Source organism: Callithrix jacchus, chromosome 16, assembly GCF_049354715.1.
Source record: "Callithrix jacchus isolate 240 chromosome 16, calJac240_pri, whole genome shotgun sequence".
Lineage (NCBI taxonomy): Eukaryota > Metazoa > Chordata > Mammalia > Primates > Cebidae > Callithrix > Callithrix jacchus.
The window spans coordinates 41,882,017-41,909,018 of NC_133517.1; the positions used below are offsets into that span (position 1 = coordinate 41,882,017).

General features: G+C 38.9%; 1 protein-coding gene across 22 annotated transcripts in view; it reads right to left on the reverse strand.

The window, feature by feature from the left end:
* The window catches only part of RALYL (RALY RNA binding protein like), a 765,327-nt gene that overhangs the window by 15,257 nt on the left and 723,068 nt on the right, over positions 1-27,002 (reverse strand). The gene's annotated exons all lie outside the window — the stretch shown is intronic.

The following is a 27,002-nucleotide window of genomic DNA, read 5'->3' on the forward strand; positions in this document are numbered from 1 at the left end:
TGTCACAGATTATTAAATTCAGTGTAACTCGAGCAGGTATACCCTTAGTTTCCATCAGAAATACTGCTGTTAATAACTTTCTTAGCTTCTTCGAGTACAGATTTCTTGCCCTGGTATTTATCAAATGAACACTGTCTTTTATCTATTCATTTATTTTTATTCTGTGCTTAGAGTTTTTATAGTTCACCATATTCAATATTTTAAAAAATAGCTGGAAAAAAATTGGTAAAGTCCTGTGCCTGTGAAACACTGGAAAATGAATCAATTATATTTGTATTTGGAGTATAAAAGGACACTTGAAAAAGAATTGCTAGCTATTTGGCAGATAAAATGCTTAGGCCATAAAAGTTCAACAACCTTGTAAAAGGCAGTGAGAGGTTAGCACTTACAATTAGCTACCTTTCCCAGAAAAGTCTATTAATCTAGTTGATAAATACAATGTAGGGGGATTTGCTTGTGTAATTTGTATAGACTTTATCGAATACTTTACTTGAATGAATTACTGGATGTTTCTAAGAAATAGATAGCTTCTGGTATTTCTGTGTAGAATATTTCACATATTCAAAACGTTTTTGGTTTAGAATTAAAAAAAACACATAACTAAAGGTTCCAGTATTATAGATTGTAGGAAACAGGAATACTACTATCATGTAGATATAGAAGAAAGAAATGATGATAATTAAAACAAATACTATTCAAAATTGCTTGAACCTGGGAGGTAGAGGTTGCAGTGAGCCGAGATTGTGCTACTGCACTCCAGCCTGGGTGACAGAGTGAGACTCTGTCTCAAAAATAAATAAATAAATAAAAATATTCATATAATGGTAGGGCCAGAAAATTCAAGGGATAGGACATTGTTGTGTCAGGAATCAAAAAATTTATTGTTTAATAGGACAGAGTTACTTTTACGTGTATTCTTAGAATACAAAGGTAAGTGGAGAATTGCAACGGAATTATACAATGTTTGGTGGGAATGCAATATAATACAGCAACTCTAGAAAACAGTATGGTAGTCTCCCTCTCCCGAAATAAAAAGAGAACTGTCAGATGACCCAGCAATCCCACTACTGTGTGTGATCCAAGTAAATTGAAATTAGGATCTCAAAGAGTTATCTGCACTCTTGCACTCATTGCAGTACTATTCAAAACCACCAAGATGTGGAAATAACCTAAATGTCCACTGACAGATGGACTTTTAAATATGTTGTATATACATTCAAGGGAATGTTACTCTGCTAAAAAAGAAAATCTGTAATATGTAACAACATGGATGAATCTTGAGGATATTATGCTAAGTGACAATAAGACAAATATTGTATGATTCCACTTGTATGAAGTATCTAAAATAGTCAAATTTGTAGAATCATAGAGTGAAAAGGTAGTTACCAGGGGCAGAGTGAAATGAAGGTGTTGCTAATCAGTGGGCATAAAGTTTCAGTGAAGTGAGATGAATAAAGTCTAGATATCTGCTGTATAACACTGCATAGTCAACAATACTATATTGTACACTTAAAATGTTTTAAAGAGGGTAGATCTTATGTTAAGTGTTCTGTTTAGTCTCTAGAGTCTTCACTGGCAGACAGTTCTCCCATTTGAAAACTAAACAGTTAAAAAGTCATAAGAAAATTGGGTGTAATATGCATGTAACATGCCATAGTGAACAGAGGCAACATTAGAATTTTGTTATTTTAACCACACTTTTGTTTATATTTCCGGAAATATAAACAAAAGTGTGGTTAAAATTGTATGAGTCTAAATGATAATTTCAATGGTTACAGTGCCATGTTTTAAAATTACTTTTAACCAATGCAGTTTGTAGAGTCTTTAAATTTTCCCATAAACTGGAGGTAATTCTACTTAAAACAATGTTTTAAAAGTCAAATGAAGCAAATCTACAACCACTAGACAACCAATGAATTATTTCTTTCTCATGAGTGGCTAACAGAAAATAGAAGTGTTTTTGAACATAGGTAATAAGTTTGGTTAAGCATACTCATAAGCATGTGTTCACATATTTGAAACTGTTTTCTTATAGAAATAAAATTCTTTTAATTCTCTTGTGTTTACATTATTTTTTCTAATTACATTTTACTTCTTACAAAAATTGTGTAAATATTAGCATTAAAAATCATTGTTTTAATACTAGTTTCCTTAAATCTAAAAATTTAGAAAGCATAGCTCAATTAATGATGGTTACCTTGTTCTCCTATTTCTATCTTCTCTTAATAAGTCATCTATTTACGATATCATATCATCTATTTTTTTCAGTGAATTACAAATAGACCTTTTAATGGACAAGTCTGAATTTAAATAACAATGAAGCTTAACAATAGACACTGAAGTAGAAATGAATTTAATACCCCAGTCATACTCTACTGTATTAGTTTTAGAGAATACGTTCAGGTTGAATAATATATTTTAGAATGTGAATCTCTGATATGTTTTATAATGCAATCTTCAATTTGAGAATGAAGCAGCCTGTGCACAACTCTTTCTCCCCAAAAGGCATTTTTTTCTTTCTCATTCACTTTCTTTTACTCAGCTTTTAGAATGGTGCCTGAGTACAGTAATCATTTAATAAGTATTTTCTTGCTGACTGAATAAAAATGGCATTAAGGGCAAAATACATATCTAGACTAATTATTATTCTGTTGCATAAGACTCTTAATGTCACTAAGATCATTTTTCCAATAGCTTTTGCCCTTTGGAATTTGGGAATAATTTACAGGAAGAGAAAGACTTGTTTGTCTCCCGGAATCTTAGAAGAGTTTATTGATTTAATAAGTTTGGCTTGACATCATAGAACTGTAATATGGGTTTTGCCCATCTGGTAACAAAAATAGACATTCTTGGCAAACTGTGTGCAAGGCTATTTAAGAACCCTATGTTACTGATATTGGTATGTAGTGTCTTACTCATTGTCATAGAACAATGGGAGTTGTCTCCCGGGCAGGCAGAAGATGCCACTTCTATCCCATAGAACTCCCTGATATGTATGTGTGTTCAGTCACCTGCCTGTAAGTGGTCTACTCTGTCTCTCTGTGTTCAGGGCAATGATGTGAGACCAAGCTATCAAAGGGTGAGGATTAGGGTTGGAGATGGGGTAGCACTCAAAAAACCAAAATACAAAGATCTAGAATTGTGGTCAGATTATGTATGCCTAAGTAATGACAAGCTCTTCCCCTTAAACAAGATAATTATGTATCATCTGTTTTATCTTGACTAGTTTTTCTTCTTAGTATTTCCACAGAAATAAAAATAACTTCCTCCAAATTTGAAATCACTATAACTTTTCTCAGTAATTTCAAATTTGGTGTTACACTATATCCCAGTCCAATAGAATGTCTTGATGTGAGAGACAAGATTGCTAATAAAATATTCTGGAATTTTAAGACAATAAAAGTTATAAGAGGTAGACATAAACACCATAACCAAATCATTAAAAAACAAATAGAGACAGAGTCTCGCTATGTTGCCCAGGCTGGTCTCAAACTCCTAGGCTCAGGTGATCCTCCCACTCTGGATTCCCAAAGGGTTGGATTACAGGCATGAGCCACCATGCCTGGCCACCAAATCATTTTACTTTTTTTTCTTTCAAAGTTACTAAAACTACCTATAATTGGCATGTCCACTAAATTTTGTTACTTGAGGAAAACATTAAGTTTGCCACATGAAATCCCATGCCAGGGATTTTCATAAACATGATCCCATTTAATCTTTTCAATAATCCCTAAAATCTTCCTTTAACAGATATGGAAGTGAACCTCAGATACTCAGTGATTTGCCTAAAATATGATATCCATTAAAAGGCTTGTCCATCCGAACCTGAAACCCACATAATCCGTAAAGCCCAAATAACCCAAATAACTGAATTGATGAATGTGTATCTGTACTTTGTAAGGGTAAATGGAAACAACTGTCTCCATTATAAAAGGCAAAGACTGACTTCCCCTTTCCCTCTTCTTAGAGTGTATATTTGGAGGCCTGATGAATCTGTGTCCTTCCTCTTATCTTTGACATCAAAATGTTATTAAAGATTCAGCCCATTCTTCAATGTTTACAGTGTAGACACAGTGAATGTGTTCCTTGCCCAAATCTTATGTTGAATTGTAATCCCCAGTAATGGAGCTGGGATCTGGTGGAAGATAATTGGATCATGGGGTTGGATTTCTCATGAATGGTTTATCATCATCCTCTTGGTGCTGTTCTCAGAATGGTGAATGACTTCTCATGAGATCTGTCTGTCTAAAAGTGTGTGGCACCTAGCTCTCTCTCCTGCTTCTGCCCTGGCCATGTGACCTGCCTACTTCTGCTTCATCTTCTGCCATGATTATACTTCCTGAGGCCTCCTCAGAGGCTGAGGAGATGCCAGCATCATGCTCCCTGTACAGCCTGCAGAACTATGAGCTAAGTATAGCTCTTTCCTTTTTAAGTTACCCAGTCTCAGGTACTTCTTTATAGCAATGTGAGAATGGCCTAACACATCTCCAATATTATGAGTCAGATAACCTCTGGATATGTGATGATGTTGAATTTTGTGTGAGCCTCATAAAAATTGATGAGTTTGTGTCCTTTGTAGGGACGTGGATGAATCTGGAAACCTTCATTCTCAGCAAACTGACACAAGAACAGAAAATAAAACACTGCATGTTCTCACTCATAGGCCAGTGTTGAACAATGAGAACACATGGAGACAGGGAGGGGAGCATCATATACTGGGGTCTGTTGGTGGAAGCTAGGTGAAGGACAGCGTGAGGTGGGGAGGTTGGGGAGGGATAACATGGGGAGAAATGCCAGATGTAGGTGACAGGAGGATGGAGGCAGCAAATCACATTGCCATGTCTGCACCTATGCAACAATCCTGCATGATCTGCACATGTACCCAAGAATCTAAAGTACAATTATTAAAAAAAAGTTAAGAAACTCTTTGTTCTGGGAAATGACTTACTGCAAAGAACCACCCTTCTCTAGTTGATTTAGATAAGTCTTACACCTGCTTATTTACCTATGATAAGGCCAAACACAGATCCTCCGAATTTCCACTCTTGCCCTCATACATGAGTAACTGAACTATTTTGTCTCCATTGGTCAATAAGAACAAAATGCTTATTACTCAAACTTTGGTTAAGAGTCTCTCCTCCCAGGACCCTGAACTTCAGCCCATCCTAAGCCTGAGCCAACATCCATCCCCTCTTTAAGGGCCCTCCTGGAAATATGCTGGCTTCAGGGTAAAACATCCTCTGATACATGTACTCAGTACGCCCATGTGTCATCCCACTTCACCTTGGGTTCTTTCTAACCTTGCTTACTCCTCTCATAAAAGAAAAACCCTTCTTTCCTAGTACTTGAGATGCTTGCAGATCTCACGGCCAAAGCATTCTCCCTATTGCAGTAGTCCCTCTTTCCCCCTTGCAATAACCCTTCCAAATAAGTCTGTCATTACTAAGTCCAGATTTGTTTTTTACTTGACAAATATAAAAATGAATTAGCTCTGAGATCTTTCAAGAGCTGTTAAGACTGTCATGAGGTACAGTTTTTTGTCTCTTGGGGAAGGTGATTGTCTTTTCCTCTGTTTGATTGAATAAAATTTGGGAGATTCTGTCTTGATAAACAAGAGGCTTGACAAAACTTTAGACTGAGTTTTTTCTGACTATAGGCTCCTGACCTCCCTTTTCTTAGAGCATTTACTTTAGAAAAGTTGTATTTGTAAATTTTCCCTCTGCCTCTTGGAGATATACATCTTCTCCTAGCTTCTTGCCAGTTGTACAAATCCAGAATATCTTTTTTAAGGACCTGGAATCATTCCTTTGAACTGTAATCATCAAGTAAGAAGCAGTCTCTATCTCTCAGTCTCTGTGGGAGGTGTGAACCTAACTTAGATAAGCAGCAATTAGCAAACACAGATGGCCTAATTATACTGACCAACCTTCCCCTACCATCCTCCAGTACTTTTCCACTAGTCACCCCAGTGCTTAAAAACTATACTGCCTGTTTCAGCAGCGCTGAGTTCACTCTTTCTTATTACAGTAGGCTCGATCTCTGTTGAAGGTCTTAAATTGAATCTCTGTTGCCTGTTTAGCTTCATCCATTGCTACTTTTTCTTTGACATTAACATTGTGGTCACTTTAGTGCTACCTTACATGCCTGTAAATCTGTAATTGCTTACGCAATTAAAAGAACTTTTCCTACTATATTGATAGGGAGAGGTCTTATTTCTATTTTTATTGTACTTTAGGTTCTGGGGTATATGTGCAGAACATGCAGGTATGTTACATAGGTACACACATGACATGGTGGTTTGCTGCAGCCATCCCCCTGTCATCTACATTAGGTATTTCTCCTAATGCTACTCTTCCCCAATCCCCCCACCTCCTGCTAACCCTCCCCACCCCCCACCCCCCGACAGGCCCTGGTATAAGATATTCCCCTTCCTGTGTCCATGTGTTCTCATTGTTCAACACCCACTTATGAGTGAGAACATGCGGCGTTTGGTTTTCTGTACTTGTGTCAGTTTGCTGAGAATGATGGTTTCCAGCTTCATCCATGTCCCTGCAAAGGACATGAATTCATCCCTTTTTATAGCAGCATAATATTCCATGGTGTATATATGCCACATTTTCTTTATCTAATCTATCATTGATGGGCATTTGGGTTGGTTCCAAATCTTTGCTATTGCAAACAATGCCACAATAAACATACGTGTGCATGTGTCTTTATAATAGAATGATTTATAATCCTTTGGGTATATACTCAGTAATGGGATTGCTGGGTCAAATGGTATTTCTATTTCTAGATTCTTGAACGCCACACTGTCTTCCATAATGGCTGAACTAATTATTGGAAGAATTGTTTTATTTTTCTAACTATTTTCATAATCAACTTTTTGAAATTAGACAAAATTAAGACTTTAGATTACTCCATTTTCCTCTATCACATTATAGCATTTTTAGAAAAGTAACATTTTTTTCTAATTTTGTATATTTAAAGCAGTTTATTTTTAAACTGCTTCTCATTTCCAAATTACTCCAGAGTCTTTCTGTTCTCTTCCACCCGTGTTACCCTTTGCGTACAAATTCAGAAATGGCGAAAATATTTTATTTTGTTTGGATCTATATTCCAGATTTATTATTCAACTTTTAACATCATTAGGGGCTGTTTGAAAATTGTGTGTCTACTGCAATACTCTTAACATCTCAAAAATCCTTAGAACTAAAGCCTATTTTTAAATGATCACATTGTCTGATAGCTGCACTGATAGCTGCAGTTGAAATCAAAGCATCTGTCTTACTTATCTGGGCACACTTTAGTTTCGAATCCTCTGAAATTTACTTTCTTACGAACTTGTGACTTTTATTCTTTTGGCTTTAAAAATTATAGATCAGGAGTGAGAAGAAGGCTTATTTTCTGGTTTGTTTTATAAGTCAGCAATCTAGCTCTGCTAACTAAATTCAGGTTACTTCAAATTTGCATTTTTATCACTCGGGGGAGACAGTATTTCAGAACTACTGAAAACCAACACAACAGAGTCAATACTGCTGTGTTGACTTTGATGTGTTGGTTTTAAGCCTCCTTCTGTTGTTCCTCCTCAGTGCCTTCAAGACAGGCTGCTGCCAGACTGACCTAGTGATTAAGTTATAATGAAAACTGTTTGCTTCTATGCTTTGTATAATAATCCTCAAAATCACAGAGGGGATGCATACAAAAGTAATATTTAGAACACAATCTGATTAGGACAGACAATAAAAGTGTGCTTAAAAATGTTCATAATACCCCTTCCATGAACACGGCCTTCGTGGAAGCCTGTCTTCCCCTCCTAAACTCCATCTCTATTCCCTTCCACTCAGGGTGAAGCTGTCTTTCCTCTCCTGGATTCCATCTTTTCTTTTTCTCACTCAGTGTGAGAGTTAGCTGTTTCTTTCTCTCTCCTTCTGTTTCTCTCTCTCTCTCTAAGTAAACCACTGTCTATAAAAAAAATGCTCATATGTTTGAGGTAATCTGAGGACATTTTTCTCTCTCTTTCTTTAACAAATATTTATGAACATTAACATATGCTAAGCACTACATTGAGGAAAAACACAAAATAAGCCCTGAGAAATTTACAAATCAGTGATCCAAAAAGAAGGAAAGTCATTAATTACAATATAGTGAGTTAAGTATGAGGAGCTAAGTACAAAGCATGGCCTAAAGAAAGAAGCAAACCCAAATGGATGTGTCCTTGTTGGGGGACAGATTTATGGAACAGGTGACATGGAATGATGATGTTTAAGAGAGGAGATATTTTTGCCAGACACAAAATAAAAGGTAGAATGGGTTATTCCACGCAGAGGGAACAACATATGTAAATGCTTGAAGGCACGACACAGTGTGTTAAAATCATCTGCTAACCCAGCATCCCTCAATCTCACTTATCCATCCCCACACAAATGCTAGATACTGTACTGTTCGTGAAAAATCCACAATGAAAAAAGAACACCCTGGCTCAAAGGATGGAATACTCAAAGTCTAGTTGAAGAGAAAGACATTGTAAAAAGTGGTAGCAGCACTGAAGTCGATGTCCTAATAGAGGTGTGGGGGAGTTGTGGAGGATGCCCCTAACTAACTTGGAATTTCAGGAAGATTTCCAGATGAAACTGAGTATTGAAACAAAAGTGGATGTTCACCAAGATCAGGTATGGAATGACATTTCAGGAAAGTCAATCCCTGCCCCTCACCCTTACTCTTCAGGCAACCTCTGTTTGTTTAATTGCAATGATAACACTAGTGCTCCATTTCCTTGTCAGTATTTGATTATATCAGCCAATTTTGGTCAGTCTGAGAAAGAATGTGCAGCGTTACCTTATTGTGGTTTTAATTTGTACTTTCTTGAAAACCGATGATTTTGAGCAAGTTTTCATGTGTTTACTTCTTTGGTGAAATGTCTATTTGCCATTCCTTCTTCATGTACCATGAGCTCTATCCCAGTGGTTCTCAGCCTTGGCTGCACAGTAAAACATCTTTGGACTTTTGCTCTGGGCTCCTTTTTCCGAAACTCTGATTTAATTGCTATGGCTTGTGGCCCCTGTCATTGGTGTTTATAAAAGATGCATCCTTGGTGATGTCATGTGCACCTAGTTTTGAAAACCCTACTGTTGTACTTCAGCGTTCTTAAAGTTCAGTAGGCACCAGAATCACCTAGAATGTGTGTTAAAACTCCAGAGGGCTGGAGTCCACCCCAGAGTTTCTGATCCAGTGAGTCTGGGTTAGAGCCTGAGAATCAGCACTTCTATCAAATATCATTCCACATGATACCATGCTGCTGGTTGTGGGGCCATCCTCTGAGTTCCACTGCTTTAACCAGACTAAACTGGCAACTTCCCAATTCCTTCATGCCTTTCTTTTTTGTATACATTCTCTTCTCCCTGTGTGGAATGCCATCTAATCCTTTGTTTTTTTTGCACACATTTTTTCATTCCTCAAGAATCAACTAGAATGTTACACAGACATCGTGAGGTCTGCTATATCATCTCACTTCCCACACCCGATTGCATGACTTATGTGATAATTTTACCTATCATACTGTTTTGTTTATTTGTTCTGGTTGCAACATCTTCTCTTCTACCCGGCGAAAGTTCTATGAAACCAGAAACCAGTAGGTCTTATTTTTTAAATCTTAAGCAACTGACATTATCTGGCACATAACTGAGTTTCCTCTATTTATTAATTTTTTGGGGGGTGTTGTTTTAAGGAGTAAGTGTCTGGGTAACTAAAGAAAATGTGATATGTAAGGCTTCTCACATACTCAGTTTCATACAACCATCTATTACTAAATTTATGGCCAGATCACATGAGCCAGAGATCAAATCTATAGCAAAAACCGAAACAAAAGCCCTATATTATCACAGGATACTGTTGGCATTATCTTTATTTAAAAAAAAAAGCCATAAGAGAATAGAATTAAAAATAAAGTATTTTGAATTGAATATTCTGGGAGCTATTAAATCTAATAAAAATTTAAAAACCTGAAATCAAATCACAGTTCTCAGAATATTGCATTTGTTTCCTGAAATCTTTCTTATCAAATAAGAAGTGCTTTTTAACAATTTGAATACCCTAGGGTTTTTAAAAATACAAAGTTCCATATGAAGATTATGTTGCTAGAAATGTAATATTTTATTGAAAGCTTCACTGGCAAAATGAGATGATCATAATAATAGTGATAATAAAACAGCTGCAATTTACTCGTTTATTTTGTGGCAGTGACTTTGTTAAGTACAGTCCATGTATTATATTATTTAATCCTTACAAAATCCCCATGATGTGGATATTATTATTCTGTTTTCATACCAACTAAAAGAAGTTAAATAGTTTGTTCAAGGCCAATATTCCATTTTATTTCTATATAGGGGTGCCAGATAAAATACAGGAGGCCCAGTTGAGTTTGAATTTCAGATAAAATAACATTTTTGGTACAAACCGTGGAATATTGGGGACATGATTATATTAGAAAATCATTTACTATTTATCTGAAAGGCAACTTTGAGTATCCTGTATTTTATTTGCTGAATCTGGAGACCCTATTTCTGACTCCAAAACATTTGCATCAGACCACTAGGTTGTATTGCAATCCAGTTCTCTTATGTACAGGTAATTCCCAGTTTATTTACATGAAATTTAGAGAATAAACTTACAACAATTAGCAAAGCATTAAGGCCTTTTATGATTTGCCCTCTGTTCTCCTGGTCCCACATTCAGGGGTGCAGCAAATGCCAAGGCCTTGAAATAGGAGCTGAGCAGTTAGTGCCTGGAAGCTACAGAGCTCATATGGAGTGAACGGGAGAAAACTAGGAGCCAGATCAGAGACGTAGCAGGGGCCAGATCATGCAAGACTTTGTAGATCATTGTGAGGACTTATATGTCTACTCCAAGTGAGATAGGCAGTTAGTGGAGAGATTTTAGCACAGTGACATAGCCTGGCTAAAGCTTTAATACAGCCAAATTGGCAGCACTTTGGAGAACAGTATACAGAAGAATAAGGCCAGAAACAGGGAATTACTGCAAAATATTCAGTCATAGGTATGTAGCTGCTTTGCTCTATAGTAGAACTCATGGTTCAGCCTTTAAGCTGTGTTACTTGGGGTCTGGGTGACAACTTCCAGCTTACAGTGTGGACAGGCATTATTCTTGCAACTTTAACGTGGAACCTGAAGTGGCTTCTCTGGCACGATGAGACCTGAAGGGATCTTGCACCAACTGTACCTTGTGGGTCCTACACCTCTGAGTGTAAGAGAGGCCTACTGGGTCTCACAAAAGGCAGCAGGAAATGCTGTGGCAAAGGTGGCATCCTCAAGGGGGAGGCAGGTGGTGAGCAGGCAGAAGAAGCACATCATCAGATATGTTTCTGAGCATAGGCATCATGCTTTCTGGGACCCCCAGAAGCAGCCCAGGGAGATTGTGAGTGGCAAGGTATTATAGTTTTGCAAAGGCAGATATGAAGCCAGTAGACTTTTATTATTAATATAAACTATGATTTAATTTATCCTATGTCTGGAAATGCATGGAAACATTTGGGTCATCAAAATTAAATACATGAAGTTAAGTGGTGAAAAAAAAAAAAAAAACAGAAAATATAGGCTGGGTGCAGTGGCTCATGCCTGTAATCTCAGCACTTTGGGAGGCTGAGGTGAATAGATCCCCTAAGGTTAGGAATTTGAGACCACCCTGGCCAACATGGTGAAACCCAGTCTCTACTAAAAATAGAAAAATTAGCTGGGCATGGTTGCAGGAGCATGTAATCCCAGCTGCTCAGGAGGCTGAGGCAGGAAAATTGTTTGAACATGGAAGTTGGAGGTTGTGGTGAGGCAGGATTGCACCACTGCATTCTAGCCTGGATGACAGAACAAGACTCTGTCTCAAAACAAACAAACCAGAAAATGTACAAAAGGATAAAAATGCCCTACAACAAAAACAGAAAGATTTAGCAAAGTTTGTCTGACTTTGGGAAAAAAAATATGTAAGAGGATACAAATGCCCTACAACAAAAAAATACTTAGAAAAATCTTTCTGACTTTCCTAAGTCATTATCATAGTGCAGTAGGTCACCTAGACTAGATCAACTACAGGACACAGGCACCATGCTTGTTTGTATTATCCCTAACTCCTCCAAATAATATTACTGCTTTCTTTATGCCCTCAATATCTGTTCTCAGTAGGAAAGGGAAGATAGCTTAGGATGGATTGGTACAGTTTAAGAGGAACGTCTTTGCTGTGCTGAAATACAAAAATCAACCAAAATACAAAATCAAACAGATTAAGCAACTAACAGAGTAGCACAGAATGCCTACTCTGTGCCAAGTATGTGCCTTTTAGACATTATTTCATTTGCTCCTCACAGCAATCCTTGGCCAGATACATATTATTGTCAACCCTCTTTTACAGATGGAAAAACTAAAGCCGGTGAAGGCATAGGTAAGTGGCTTGCCCAAAGTCATGGGACTTGGAACATGATTCTGTCAGACTACAGGCAGAGCTTTTGTTTCTAACAGTTAAGCCATCCAACCTCTGGGAAAGATTTTTCCTTAATGGTAGAGTTCTTTTACTAAAATAAAAATGATTGAAATCAAGTGAGATGCCAAGAGTAGCAAGTCTGAAATAGGGGACAGACAATAATAATAGGGGACACTTACTACAAAGGGATCAGAGCTCTTGAAGAGGCAGAATTCCAGGTGGAAAGCTAGAAACAGAGATATCCTCCTATTACACACTTTCCCTACCATCAAAGGCTGAGTCATACCCCATTTCTGTTGAGAATACCTGGCTAGTGGGCATACATGACCCTGGCCATTTGTGCCTCACCAGCAGGTCACCTAGGTCAGGTCAACTGCAGGACACTTGCATCATGGCTGTTCATCCTATCCTTAACTCCATCCAAATAATGCTACTTCTTGCTTTTTGCTCTCAGTATCTGTTCTCTGTAGGACAGGGAAGATAGCATATGATGGATTGATAGAGTTCAAGATGAAGGTCTTTGAATGCTGTGCTAAAATACATGCCCAAATCCAACAGATTAAGTACTGCTTTCTTTCTTCCTTGTGATTTATGCTTCTAACTAATTCAGTTGGCACTACCTTTGTTGAACATGCCTCACAAGTTCCTGTTTGTCCTCTAGCCAGAATTCATTCAAAAGGATAAGAAAAAGAAAGAGAATCACAATTGATAAGGGGGATCATCCAGGTGAAGGACTTCATTAGGAAAGAAACAAAAAGTCTCAAAAAGGAGACATTTTCAGTCTTTCTCATAAAGAAAGATCAAGAATATTGATCAAAATGCTTTATGCATTCCAGTTTTTCAGTGTTGTACCAGAATGTTTGCTTTGGGTTCTCGTCAACTGAAAGATTGGATTTGAGGTCCAGACCTTCCCCAGTGTGCATAGAAATTCAATAGCTGGTAAGCCCAGGTGACTTACTGCTTAGTTGAATGTTTTGTTAAATCCTGAAAGATGTATTACAATTAGCACTCAGCTTGCATATCTAAGTATTACACAATTCAGCTAGGTAATTCTACTGTGGATTCTTGCTAGATTTGCCTGATTTGATTGTGTGTAGTCAGCAAAAGGAAAAGTAATTATAGGTAGAATTCAAAAGAAGTCAAATTCTCCTTCAGCCATTTAAATGTTTTGCTTGTCTATAGTTTCCTTTGGGAATTGATGATTTAGCTCTGTAGTTTCAAACCTTGACCTGATAAAGCAGATTCCAGGGCAGCTTCTTGAGATAATCTACATTGGCATTTTTAGCAAGCACCCTAGGTATTGAGTGTAAGTTGACCAAAAACTCTCCTTTGGAAAACACTGGATTAGCCTAAGACTCCATAACACATCTGACAGCTTTATAATGTCCTAGAGTGTTCATAGAAGCCTTTTCTCATACACCTGAGGGGAGAGCTCATTTGCTTTTTTGAATTAACACAGTGTTAAGCACTAGCTTTCCTATAGTATTTTCATTATGGCAAAGGCTACTTTAACTTTGGATGATGTTATTTTATATAAAGGATAATATGGATTTGGAGGATACAAATAGAATAAAAAAGCTTGAAATGTTGATTTGTGAAGTTTCCAGTAGTTTTATTTTTTAAAGTTTACCTTTATCTATCTATTATATGAATTACCTAATGCATTTTGGATTTTAAATGTATTTTCCATAAAATGATCTGGGGATGATGAAGGATATCTTGAATATCTTTTCTTCAACTTTAGCAGATTCCATTTCTTTAATTTGTCATCCTTCAAGGTGAAATTCCAGCCCTGTTTCTGCCAGGAGCATTTATTGACCATAGTGGCTACGTCTGGCTCCCCACTTATGAAGTGGGGAACATGAAACATGCAAACTATGTTTTTCATATGGTTCTTGCCATGTCATGCTGCTTTGTATTTTTTGTCTGTGGCCTTTAACCTCTCAGTTTATATCTTTTTTTCCTTCTTTTTTTTTTTTTTTTAATTTTTTATTGGATTATAGGTTTTGGGGTACATGAGCAGAGCATGCAAGACAGTTGCGTAGGTACACACATGGCAGTGTGCTTTGCTTTTCTTCTCCCCTTCACCCACATTTGGCATTTCTCCCCAGGCTATCCCTCCCCACCTCCCCCTCCCACTGGCCCTCCCCCTTTCCCCCCAATAGACCCCAGTGCTTAGTACTCCCCTTTCTGTGTCCATGTGTTCTCATTTTTCATCACCCACCTATGAGTGAGAATATGCGGTGTTTCATTTTCTGTTCTTGTGTCAGTTTGCTGAGGATGATGTTTTCCAGATTCATCCATGTCCCTACAAACGACACAAACTCATCATTTCTGATTGCTGCATAATATTCCATGGTGTATATGTGCCACATTTTTCCAATCCAGTCTATTATCAATGGGCATTTGGGTTGATTCCAGGTCTTTGCTATTGTAAACAGTGCTGCAATGAACATTCGTGTACATGTGTCCTTATAGTAGAACGATTTATAGACTTTTGGATATATACCCAGTAATGGGATTGCTGGGTCAAAAGGAATTTCTATTTCTAAGGCCTTGAGGAATCGCCACACTGTCTTCCACAATGGTTGAACTAATTTACACTCCCACCAACAGTGTAAAAGTGTTCCTTTTTCTCCACATCCTCTCCAGCATCTGTTGTCTCCAGATTTTTTAATGATCGCCATTCTAACTGGCGTGAGATGGTATCTCAATGTGGTTTTGATTTGCATCTCTCTGATGACCAGTGACGATGAGCATTTTTTCATATGATTGTTGGCCTCATATATGTCTTCTTTCGTAAAGTATCTGTTCATATCCTTTGCCCACTTTTGAATGGGCTTGTTTGTTTTTTTCCTGTAAATCTGCTTGAGTTGTTTGTAAATTCTGGATATCAGCCCTTTGTCAGATGGGTAGACTGCGAAAATTTTTTCCCATTCTGTTGGTTGCCGATCCACTCTAGTGACTGTTTCTTTTGCCGTGCAGAAGCTGTGGAGTTTCATTAGGTCCCATTTGTCTATTTTGGCTTTTGTTGCCAATGCTCTTGGTGTTTTGTTCATGAAGTCCTTGCCTACTCCTATGTCCTGGATAGTTTTGCCTAGATTTCCTTCTAGGGTTTTTATGGTGCCAGGTCTTATGTTTAAGTCTTTAATCCATCTGGAGTTAATTTTAGTGTAAGGTGTCAGGAAGGGGTCCAGTTTCTGCTTTCTGCACATGGCTAGCCAGTTTTCCCAACACCATTTGTTAAACATGGAATCCTTGCCCCATTGCTTGTTTTTGTCAGGTTTATCAAAGATTGTATAGTTGTATGTATGTTGTGTTGCCTCCGGTGCCTCTGTTTTGTTCCATTGGTCTATATCTCTGTTTTGGTACCAGTACCATGCTGTTTTGATTACTGTAGCCTTGTAGTATAGTTTGAAATCCGGTAGTGTGATGCCCCCCGCTGTGTTCTTTTTGCTTAGAATTGACTTGGCTATGCGGGCTCTCTTTTGATTCCATATGAAGTTCATGGTGGTTTTTTCCAGTTCTGTGAAGAAAGTCAATGGTAGCTTGATGGGGATAGCGTTGATTCTGTAAATTACTTTGGGCAGTATAGCCATTTTCACGATATTAATTCTTCCTAACCATGAACATGGAATGTTTCTCCATCTGTTTGTGTCCTCTCTGATTTCGTTGAGCAGTGGTTTGTAGTTCTCCTTGAAGAGGTCCCTTACGTTCCTTGTGAGTTGTATTCCAAGGTATTTTATTCTTTTTATAGCAATTGTGAATGGCAGTTCGCTCTTGATTTGGCTTTCTTTGAGTCTGTTATTGGTGTAGACGAATGCTTGTGATTTTTGCACATTGATTTTATATCCTGAGACTTTGCTGAAGTTGTTTATCAGTTTCAGGAGTTTTTGGGCTGAGGCGATGGGGTCTTCTAGGTATACTATCATGTCGTCTGCAAATAGAGACAATTTGGCTTCCACCTTTCCTATTTGAATGCCCTTTATTTCTTTTTCTTGCCTGATTGCTCTGGCTAGAACTTCCAGTACTATATTGAATAGGAGTGGTGAGAGAGGGCATCCTTGTCTAGTACCAGATTTCAAAGGGAATGCTTCCAGTTTTTGCCCATTCAGTATGATATTGGCTGTTGGTTTGTCATAAATAGCTTTTATTACTTTGAGATACGTTCCATCGATACCGAGTTTATTGAGGGTTTTTAGCATAAAGGGCTGTTGAATTTTGTCAAATGCCTTCTCTGCGTCAATTGAGATAATCATGTGGTTTTTGTTTTTGGTTCTGTTTATGTGGTGAATTACGTTGATAGACTTGCGTATGTTGAACCAGCCTTGCATCCCTGGGATGAATCCTACTTGATCATGATGAATAAGTTTTTTGATTTGCTGTTGCAATCGGCTTGCCAATATTTTATTGAAGATTTTTGCATCTATGTTCATCATGGATATTGGCCTGAAGTTTTCTTTTCTCGTTGGGTCTCTGCCGGGTTTTGGTATCAGGATGATGTTGGTCTCATAAAATGATTTGGGAGGGATTCCCTCTTTTTGGATTGTTTGAAATAGTTTTAGAAGGAATGGTACCAGCTCCTCCTTGTGTGTCTGGTAGAATTCGGCTGTGAACCCATCTGGACCTGGGCTTTTTTTGTGAGGTAGGCTCTTAATTGCTGCTTCAACTTCAGACCTTGTTATTGGTCTATTCATAGTTTCAGCTTCCTCCTGGTTTAGGCTTGGGAGGACACAGGAGTCCAGGAATTTATCCATTTCTTCCAGGTTTACTAGTTTATGTGCATAGAGTTGTTTGTAATATTCTCTGATGATGGTTTGAATTTCTGTGGAATCTGTGGTGATTTCCCCTTTATCATTTTTTATTGCATCTATTTGGTTGTTCTCTCTTTTCTTTTTAATCAATCTGGCTAGTGGTCTGTCTATTTTGTTGATCTTTTCAAAAAACCAGCTCTTGGATTTATTGATTTTTTGAAGGGTTTTTCGTGTCTCAATCTCCTTCAACTCAGCTCTGATCTTAGTAATTTCTTGTCTTCTGCTGGGTTTTGAGTTTTTTTGATCTTGCTCCTCTAGCTCTTTCAATTTTGACGATAGGGTGTCAATTTTGGATCTCTCCATTCTCCTCATATGGGCACTTATTGCTATATACTTTCCTCTAGAGACTGCTTTAAATGTGTCCCAGAGGTTCTGGCACGTTGTGTCTTCATTCTCATTGGTTTCGTAGAACTTCTTTATTTCTGCCTTCATTTCGTTGTTTACCCAGTCAACATTCAAAGCCAGTTGTTCAGTTTCCATGAAGCTGTGCGGTTCTGGGTTGGTTTCTGAATTCTGAGTTCTAACTTGATTGCACTATGGTCTGAGAGGCTGTTTGTTATGATTTCAGTTGTTTTGCATTTGTTGAGCAGTGCTTTACTTCCAATTATGTGGTCAATTTTAGAGTAGGTGTGATGTGGTGCTGAGAAGAATGTGTATTCTGTGGATTTGGGGTGGAGAGTTCTGTAAATGTCCACCAGGTTTGCTTGCTCCAGGTCTGAGTTCAAGCCCTGGGTATCCTTGTTGATTTTCTGTCTGGTTGATCTGTCTAGTATTGACAGTGGAGTGTTAAAGTCTCCCACTATTATTGTGTGGGAGTCTAAGTCCTTCTGTAAGTCATTAAGAACTTGCCTTATGTATCTGGGTGCTCCTGTGTTGGGTCCATATATGTTTAGGATCGTTAGCTCTTCTTGTTGTATCAATCCTTTTACCATTATGTAATGGCCTTCTTTGTCTCTTTTGATCTTTGTTGCTTTAAAGTCTATTTTATCAGAGATGAGAATTGCAACTCCTGCTTTTTTTTGCTTTCCATTAGCTTGGTAAATCTTCCTCCATCCCTTTATTTTGAGCCTTTGTGTATCCTTGCATGTGAGATGGGTTTCCTGTATACAGCACACTGATGGGTTTTGGATTTTTATCCAATTTGCCAGTCTGTGTCTTTTGATTGGTGCATTTAGTCCATTTACATTTAGGGTTAATATTGTTATGTGTGAATTTGATACTGCCATTTTGATTCTAAGTGGCTGTTTTGCCTGTTAGTTGTTGTAGATTCCTCATTATGATGAAGCTCTTTAGCATTCAGTGTGATTTTGGAATGGCTGGTACTGATTGATCCTTTCTATGTGTAGTGCCTCTTTTAGGAGCTCTTGTAAAGCAGGCCTGGTGGTGACAAAATCTCTGAGCACTTGCTTGTTCGCAAAGGATTTTATTCTTCCTTCACTTCTGAAGCTCAGTTTGGCTGGATATGAAATTCTGGGTTGAAAGTTCTTTTCTTTAAGAATGTTGAATATTGGCCCCCACTCTCTTCTGGCTTGTAGTGTTTCTGCCGAGAGATCTGCTGTGAGTCTGATGGGCTTCCCTTTGTGGGTGACCCGACCTTTCTCTCTGGCTGCCCTTAGTATTCTCTCCTTTATTTCAACCCTGTTGAATCTGACGATTATGTGCCTTGGGGTTGCTCTTCTTGCGGAATATCTTTGTGGTGTTCTCTGTATTTCCTGCAATTGAGTGTTGGCTTGTCTTGCTAGGTGGGGGAAATTTTCCTGGATGATATCCTGAAGAGTATTTTCCAGCTGGGATTCATTCTCTTCGTCACATTCTGGTACACCTATCAAACGTAGGTTAGGTCTTTTCACATAGTCCCACATTTCTTGGAGACTTTGTTCATTCCTTTTTGCGCTTTTTTCTCTGATCTTGGTTTCTCGTTTTATTTCATTGAGTTGGTCTTCGACTTCAGATATTCTTTCTTCTGCTTGGTCAATTCGGCTATTGAAACTTGCGTTTGCTTCGCGAAGTTCTCGTATTGTGTTTTTCAGCTCCTTTAATTCATTCATATTCCTCTCTAAGGTATCCATTCTTGTTATCATTTCCTCGAATCTTTTTTCAAATCTTTTTTCAAGGTTCTTAGTTTCTTTGCATTGATTTAATACATGATCTTTTAGCTCACAAAAGTTTCTCATTATCCATCTTCTGAAGTCTAATTCCGTCATTTCGTCACAGTCATTCTCCGTCCAGCTTTGTTCCCTTGCTGGTGAGGAGTTTTGGTCCTTTCTAGGAGGCGATGTGTTCTGGTTTCGGGTGTTTTCCTCCTTTTTGCGCTGGTTTCTTCCCATCTTTGTGGATTTGTCCGCTGGTCGTCTGCGTAGTTGCTGACTTTTCGTTTGGGTCTCTGAGTGGACACCCAGAATGTTGATGATGAAGTATTTCTGTTGCTTGGTTTTCCTTCTACCAGTCTAGCCCCTTCGCTCTACGACTGTTGAGGTCCGCTCCAGACCCTGCTTGTCTGGGGTGCACCTCTAGTAGCCGTGGCACAGCGAGGGATGCTACCAGTTTCTTTTTCTGCTCTCTTTGTCCCAGGATGATGCCTGCCTAATGACAGTCTTTTGGATATAGAGGGGTCAGGGAGCTGCTTGAGGAGACAGTTTGTACTTTATAGGGGTTTAATTGCTGAGCTGTGCACTCTGTTGTTCATTCAGGGCTGTTAGGCTGCTATGTTTGATTCTGCTGCAACACAGCTCATTAAACAACCCCTTTTTTTTTTTTCTCAAATGCTCTGTGTTGAGGGGTTTGGGCTTTATTTTTGAATGTCCGATCAGGTGTCCTGCCCAGCTCAAAGGCAGACTAGCCACTGTTTGGCTGCCGAGGCTCCGCCCTGCTGTTGTGTGATTCGCGCTGTTCCTGCCGGCTCTGCTGTGGTCTCTGCCACGCCCTGCGGCGGAGTCTCTTCGTTGTAGCGTGTTGCCTCAGCAACGGCAGGCTGCGTCAGCAGTGGGCGTGTATCTCAGTAGGGACGGGTTGCCTCGGCAACGGCTGGCTGCGTCAGCAGTGGGCGTGTATCTCAGTTGGGGCGGGTCGCCTCGGCAACGGCTGGCTGCCTCAGCAGTGGGCGTGTATATCAGTTGGGGCAGGTTGCCTCCGTAGTGGTGGACGCCCCTCCCCCACAGAGCGTCTCGGACCGTCTGCCTGGGATAGTTTGAAATCGCGGTTTTGTTCGTCCCACTGGGTATCCCAAGCGATCTGTCCCTGCAATCCCCTGGGCTGGGCCACTGTGCAAGTCTCGTTCAGTCTCAAGTCCAGCCCTCTCAAGTCTCAGGTTGCCGGTTCAACAAGGCACCCGTACAAGCGCGCCCTGTGGGGATTGCTGGGTAGGGCCGGCCGCCGCCGCCCCGGCTGCCGGCTTCACCAGGCAGACCTACTGCCTGGCGTCCCGTGTCTTTTTATACTTGGGAGTTTCCCCGTTCTGTGGGCAACAAAGATCAGTCTGGAAATGCAGCACTGACTCACCGTTTGCGAATTCAACGCGGGCTCCAATCCTGGGTTGTTCTCACAGCGCCATCTTGAGTCCCTCCCTTTTTTTCCTTCTTGATCCCTAGTGGTCAATCAGTGAATACTTGCTAATGGATTTATTCAGAAACACAAGTATAGTAGTGGTTTTGTAGTGCATGTATAGTGCATTAATATAGAGATTTAACTGTAGATAAATCCAAATGTTGATTTCTATGGACTACTGAAATATACAGGTATAGATTATTATAGAATCACAGATTTTTAGTCTTGACAGGCTTCTTATAAAGTTCAAGCCTGTTTTTTTTTTTTTGTGCATGAGGAAATCGGTCATCTCTCTATTTTGTTTTTTGAGATGGAGTTTTTGCTCTGTGTGCGATGGTGCAATCTCAGCTCACTGCAACCTCTGCCTTCCGGGTTCAAGCGATTCTCCTGGCCTCAGCCTTCTGAGTAGCTGGAATTACACAGGTGCCTTCCACCATGGCCAGCTAATTTTTGTGTTTTTAGTAGAGACGATGTTTCACCATGTTGGCCAGGCTGGTCTCGAACTCTGGATTTCAGGTAATCCTCTGTCTCCCAAAGGGCTGGAATTACATGTGTGAGCCACCATGCCCAGCCAGGAAATCAGTCTTCTCTCCACCAGACACTAAGCTACTTGAGACAAAGAGCCATATATATATACACACACATATATTTAAATCATTTTATTTACCTCTATGTGCCAGGGAACAATATTAAACTTAGTCTCCTTTTTTTTTTTTTTTTGAGACAGAGTTTTGCTCTTGTTGCCCAGGCTGGTGTTCAATTGTGCGATCTCAGCTCACCACAACCTCCAACTCCTGGGTTCAAGTGATTCTCCTGCCTCAGCCTCCCAAGTAGCTGGGATTACAGGCATCTACCAGTGTGCCCGGCTAATGTTTTAAAACTTAGTCTTTCAGTTTTACTTTAAGTGTTTCAGATTACATTGTGCACTTCACCAACAATGGAAGCTTTTAGACTTTACATGTCTTGTAAAAAAAAAAAACCCGAAAAACAAAAAACAACCAACAATCTAATATAGATAAGAATGATTTATTGATTTGAAATCCATGTATAAGTAAATAGTCCAGTGAAACTTAAGTTCAAAAGTTTTTTTTGTCTTGTGGGTGTAACTGTGTCAATATGCCTAATTTATAATAACATTGAGTCTAGTAGGCTAGATATTAGATATAAATTTAGATGTAAGTGGTAATAAACAGTAATGCCTAAATTGAAGTGTATAATCTGAATCTTTATGAGGACCAATTTATGTTATTGTGAAAAACTTAGAAACTGATTTGAAACATGAGCATGATTCATGTGTGTTGTATATAGTTTTCAATAATTACCAGCAGGAAATTTTAATGGATGATATAAGTGGAATAACTGCAGGTGAAACTTTGCTGGAAAATGTAAGTGTAGCAACTTTGCTGGAAAATATAAGCATAGTGACATCTGTGCATCAAAGACACCTGGGAGATTTTTTAAAACACAGGCCAGTCATGCCCTGCTGGTTGCAAACCTCACCGTCAATGAGTGTGGGGATGGGACCTGAAAAGCCATATTCTTAAACATTTCATTTCATACGTAAAGCAATGATTTTAGTTATCCCTGCATTTTTGGTAGCCCCTGGTACACACATGATAGATTCCCAAATGATAGCTGAATGAATTGTGTCATAGAAATCAATTTCACTAAGTGTATATTCAGAACTAGACATTATGTGGATAGTCTGCTCATATCTTTGGCTTCTCACCACCTCACAAGGGGTACCAACACCTACAGTTATCCTATGAACTCATTTCTCTGAATCTCCCTCACTTCAGATCCAATTCTTATTTCCTGTTCATTCTTTTGCAATGGCATTCTGGATTTGCTTTGAGCAGCCAAATGGGCATATGGCTACCAGCTCTTCTTTGTGAGAAAAATTCATAATTAGAATCTAATTATTTGTATCTTTCCTGTTCAAATTGATGATGCCCTTTATTATCTAAAAAGAAAAGATTTGTGCTTTTATTTTGCTTTTTGGGACCAAGGATGATTTGGTTCAGTGGTCTGGAAAAAGAGAAAACAGTGAATACAAGACTAGGGAATTTTTTCTTGGCCAACCAGTAGGAGAGACTCCTTAGTTTCAATCTGGATTGCAAGGACTGAATGCTAAGCCTTTCCTCATTTATTATTTTTCATGTCTTACAAACAAAATGATATACTAGAGATAGAATTTAACTCTTGCTCCCTAAGTCCCCAGTAATAATACCAGGGTTGAGGGAGAAAACCTGAGTACCTCCAGGAAGGTGCCTCAGTTCTAATCAGCTACTTTCTGTGTATTTAGAGCATAGTTCAGATACCATGGTTTGGATTTACTGCCATGACTGTATAGTCAAGCTTTGCTCCTTCAGACATATTGCTCCTGGGACACATACGCATCCAGAGTAAAAATCAAACAGAATGGGTTTTGAAATTTCTGATCTTGCCTTACTATTCTGTAAATAAGAAAGTCAAGAGAGATTCGGAGAAGTTGTTTGGTTAGGCAGTTCAATTGGACTGATAAACACAGATCTAGGACTTAAATTGGCCATCTTATTCTTTCACCCTCTAATCCAATATTTGGAGTGATTTCATGCCCATGTAGATGACTCATCTTGCATCTGAGCCCCTCATTCCTTAAATCCTTCACCTGCTGTGACTTTTGAACTGATTTCACTCCTTCCCATGGAGCAGCTCATTATCTAGAACTGTCCACATCTGAAATATCTTGGTCCTTAAGTACAGACTTTGTTTTTCTTTTATTCATTTAGTTCCTCTTTCTCTGGTCCTTAATGGTATAGGGGCTTTTTTCCCCTTTTGCCTTTATTTTCTCATTTTTAACCACCCCCACCCCGCACAGTGTTCCCTTCCTTCCCTGTTGGTTAGATTCCGTGACCCATCTAGTCAGCCGCTCTTTGTTACTAATGTCCTCAACTCCTTTTATTTATTAGTTTTCATTTTTGCACTTATCTGACAAAAATGCAACTCTGAACGTGTTCGCTTTCTTCATGCTTCCATCAGAATAGATAAAAGCCAATGGAGAAAAGGCAGATTGATGACTTCATCATAGTCGTTCTCAAAGTGTGATTCCCAGTCCAGCAGCATCGGTATAATTTAGGAACATGTTAGCAATACAAATTCCTAGAGCCCTCTTCAGCATACTGAATCAGAATCTCTCAGAAGGGGACACAAGAATCTGTGTTTTTACGAAGTTCTCTAAGTAGTTCTGATACACCTTGAAGTTTGCAAATTACTACTCTATTAATTCTCGATCTTTAACCTTAACTGGCTACTAACACTGCCAATCTTTTTGTTTTCTAAATTAGTAATCTTTAGTGTTCTCCATAGACGCCTTTTCAAATCTTGTTAATTCTCCTCAAGTCTATGATAGTGCCTGTGTCTCCTCATTCCCCAGAGGGTATCACTCTCTGACTTATATTAATTTGTGCTTGAACTCCCTCAAACTCCTGCCACAACATCCTCAGCCTAACCACAGTCACCTGCAGTAGAGGAGTCTTCATGTCTATATGCTTCTGTTCTACATTCCTTTCCTTTCAGCATTGAGGACCTTCTCCCTTTCTCTTCACAGAGTTCCCTCTCTCTACTGGCATCCTCATGTAATCTCATCACAGCTTACATTCACACTCTGGTGTTTTGATTCTACATGTGATGAAAACAACGTAGGGATTTAAGCGAGGAAATGACATTATCTGACATATAGTTTATAAAGATTTTTACCCTTCTGTGGAGAATGGGTTGCATGAGGCAAGAGTTGAAGCAAGAAGAGCATTTTAGATATTATGGAAAATCCGAAGAGAGGGATGGTGGCTTGGGTCACGGAACTTGTCGCGGAGTCATAACTAACTTTGGGCTGTGAGTTGGAAGTAGAATTAACAGGGATAAAGGTGGGGGTCAAAGATGATCTCAGTCTTTTGGTTTTAATAATTATGTGAATGGCGATGCTGTTTACTGGAACGAGGAAGCCTGGGAAAGAATAAGATGACTGGAAAAAAATCAAGTCTGTTTCTGGCCATGTTACGTTTCAGTTGTTTATTGGAGATGTATGTGGTGATAGGCAGCTCAACATTTGACTCTGGGGTCCCAAGAAGAGATCAGGGTAGAAATGTGGATTTAGGAATCTTTGGCCTATAGGTGGTATTTAATGCTCTAGTATTTGGTGAAGACACCTTGGGAAAGGGTGTGGAAAGAGAAGACGGCCTAAGACAAAGCCCTGAGCTACCCCAATATTTAAACTGGAAGTATAGAGGGAAAATTTATAGTACAGGAAACTGAGCATGAGCAAATGATAAATTAGGTGAATTTCTCAGAAGGAAGTGGTCAGGTATGCAAAATTCTGCTGAGAAATAAATTAAAATAAGAACAGAGAAGTAATCATTGTAAATGGCAACTTGGACCCCAGAGAGCTTGAGGAGTATAATCACAATGAAATGCTGACAGCAGAGGTCTGATTAGAATGAGTTGAGGAAATCATGTTGAATTAGTCCTGCCAAATCATGTGCTCCTGCCTGAGGAGAAGCTGGGACATTTGTTTGTTCTTCACTCTAATCCTTAATCAATAGATTCCTGAATCAATATGAGTCTAAGAACAGGTGCTTAAGTTCTGCAAACTGATGCAGACTTTGGTAGAAATAGGGGTGGTTGTTAAAAGCTCATATCTGAAAAGTTTAAATGAAGGTACTGACTGGCACGGTGGCTCACACATGTAATCCCAGCACTTTGGGAGGCCAAGGTGAGCAGATCACTTGAGGTCAGGAATTAAAGACCAGCCTGGCCAACATGGCAAAATGCTATCTCTATTAAAAATACAAAAATTAGTCAGATATGGTGGTGGGTGCCTATAATCCCAGCTACTCGGGAAGCTGAGGCAGGAGAATCACTTGAATCTGGGAGGCAGAGGTTGCAGTGAGCTGAGATCACATTACTGCACTCCAGCCTGGGTGACAGAGCAAGACTCTGTCTCGAAAATAAACAAACAAAAAGTAATGAAGGTGCCATGAGTTCTAACAGATCTGGCATGTTAAGTCAATATAGAATCTATAAAATTCAGCTGTCTTTGAAACTATTGATAAAAGAACCACTATGACAAAATGAGTTAAGTAACAATAGGCACAGTATTAAAACAAACTGGAATCTGATTTTACCTGGGAAAAGCCAAGTTTAATATGATCAGTCCATAGATATTTGGAAGTTGGCTACATATACACACACACTTGCCCGCATGTCATTTTATTTATTTATTTATTTACAATTTTAAAAATAAGGTTTTATTTTGAATTGGTTTTAGACTCACACAGAAATTGGGAAGAAAATGCAGGTTTCTGATGTAGACCCAACCGAGTTTTCCCTCTTATTAACATATCAACATGTATCAGATAATGTTATTAGCATCGTTTTTCTTGAGATGGTGTCTTGCTTGCCCGGGCTGGAGTGCAGTGGTGTGATCTCAGCTCACTGCAACCTCTGCCTCCCAGGTTCAAGCGACTGTCCTGCCTCAGCCTCCTGAGTAGCTGGGATTATAGGCACCGGCCATCATGCCCAGCTAATTTTTGTATTTTTAGTAGAGAGGGGGTTTCGCTATGTTGGTTAGGCTGATCTCAAACTCCTGATCTCAAGTGATTGACCCGCCTCAGCCTCCCAAAGTGCTGGGATTACAGGCATGCACCACCATGCCCGACCTGCTATCTATCTGTATATTTTCTTTGGCTGGATGTCTGTTCAGGTATTTACCCAGTTTTAATTGGGTTTTTAGTTTTATTTTATTTTTTTCCTTTGAGATAGTATATTTAATTTCATGGTTTATAAAATATGAAAAATATCCTCATCAGCATACATTTACCAAGTAAGTCCGTGATGTGTTTATGTAGGAAAGGATGACTGGAAATGAGCAGTATAATGATTACAATATTAGGAAAATAAAACATATAAAGAAGCAGTTCTTAGCCAAATTCTCAAATCATAAGAACTGATTATCAGGTAGCAAAGACATTGAAAACGGTGAACTGGCCATCTACCAAAGAGCCATCTTAGGGAGCACACTGTAGAAAGGACTGCTGGCTGTACAAATAGCATAAATAATTATCAGTTAATAAACCGAGTAAGAAGGGGACCCAGTATCTTCCAGTATACTGTAGTTTGTTACCA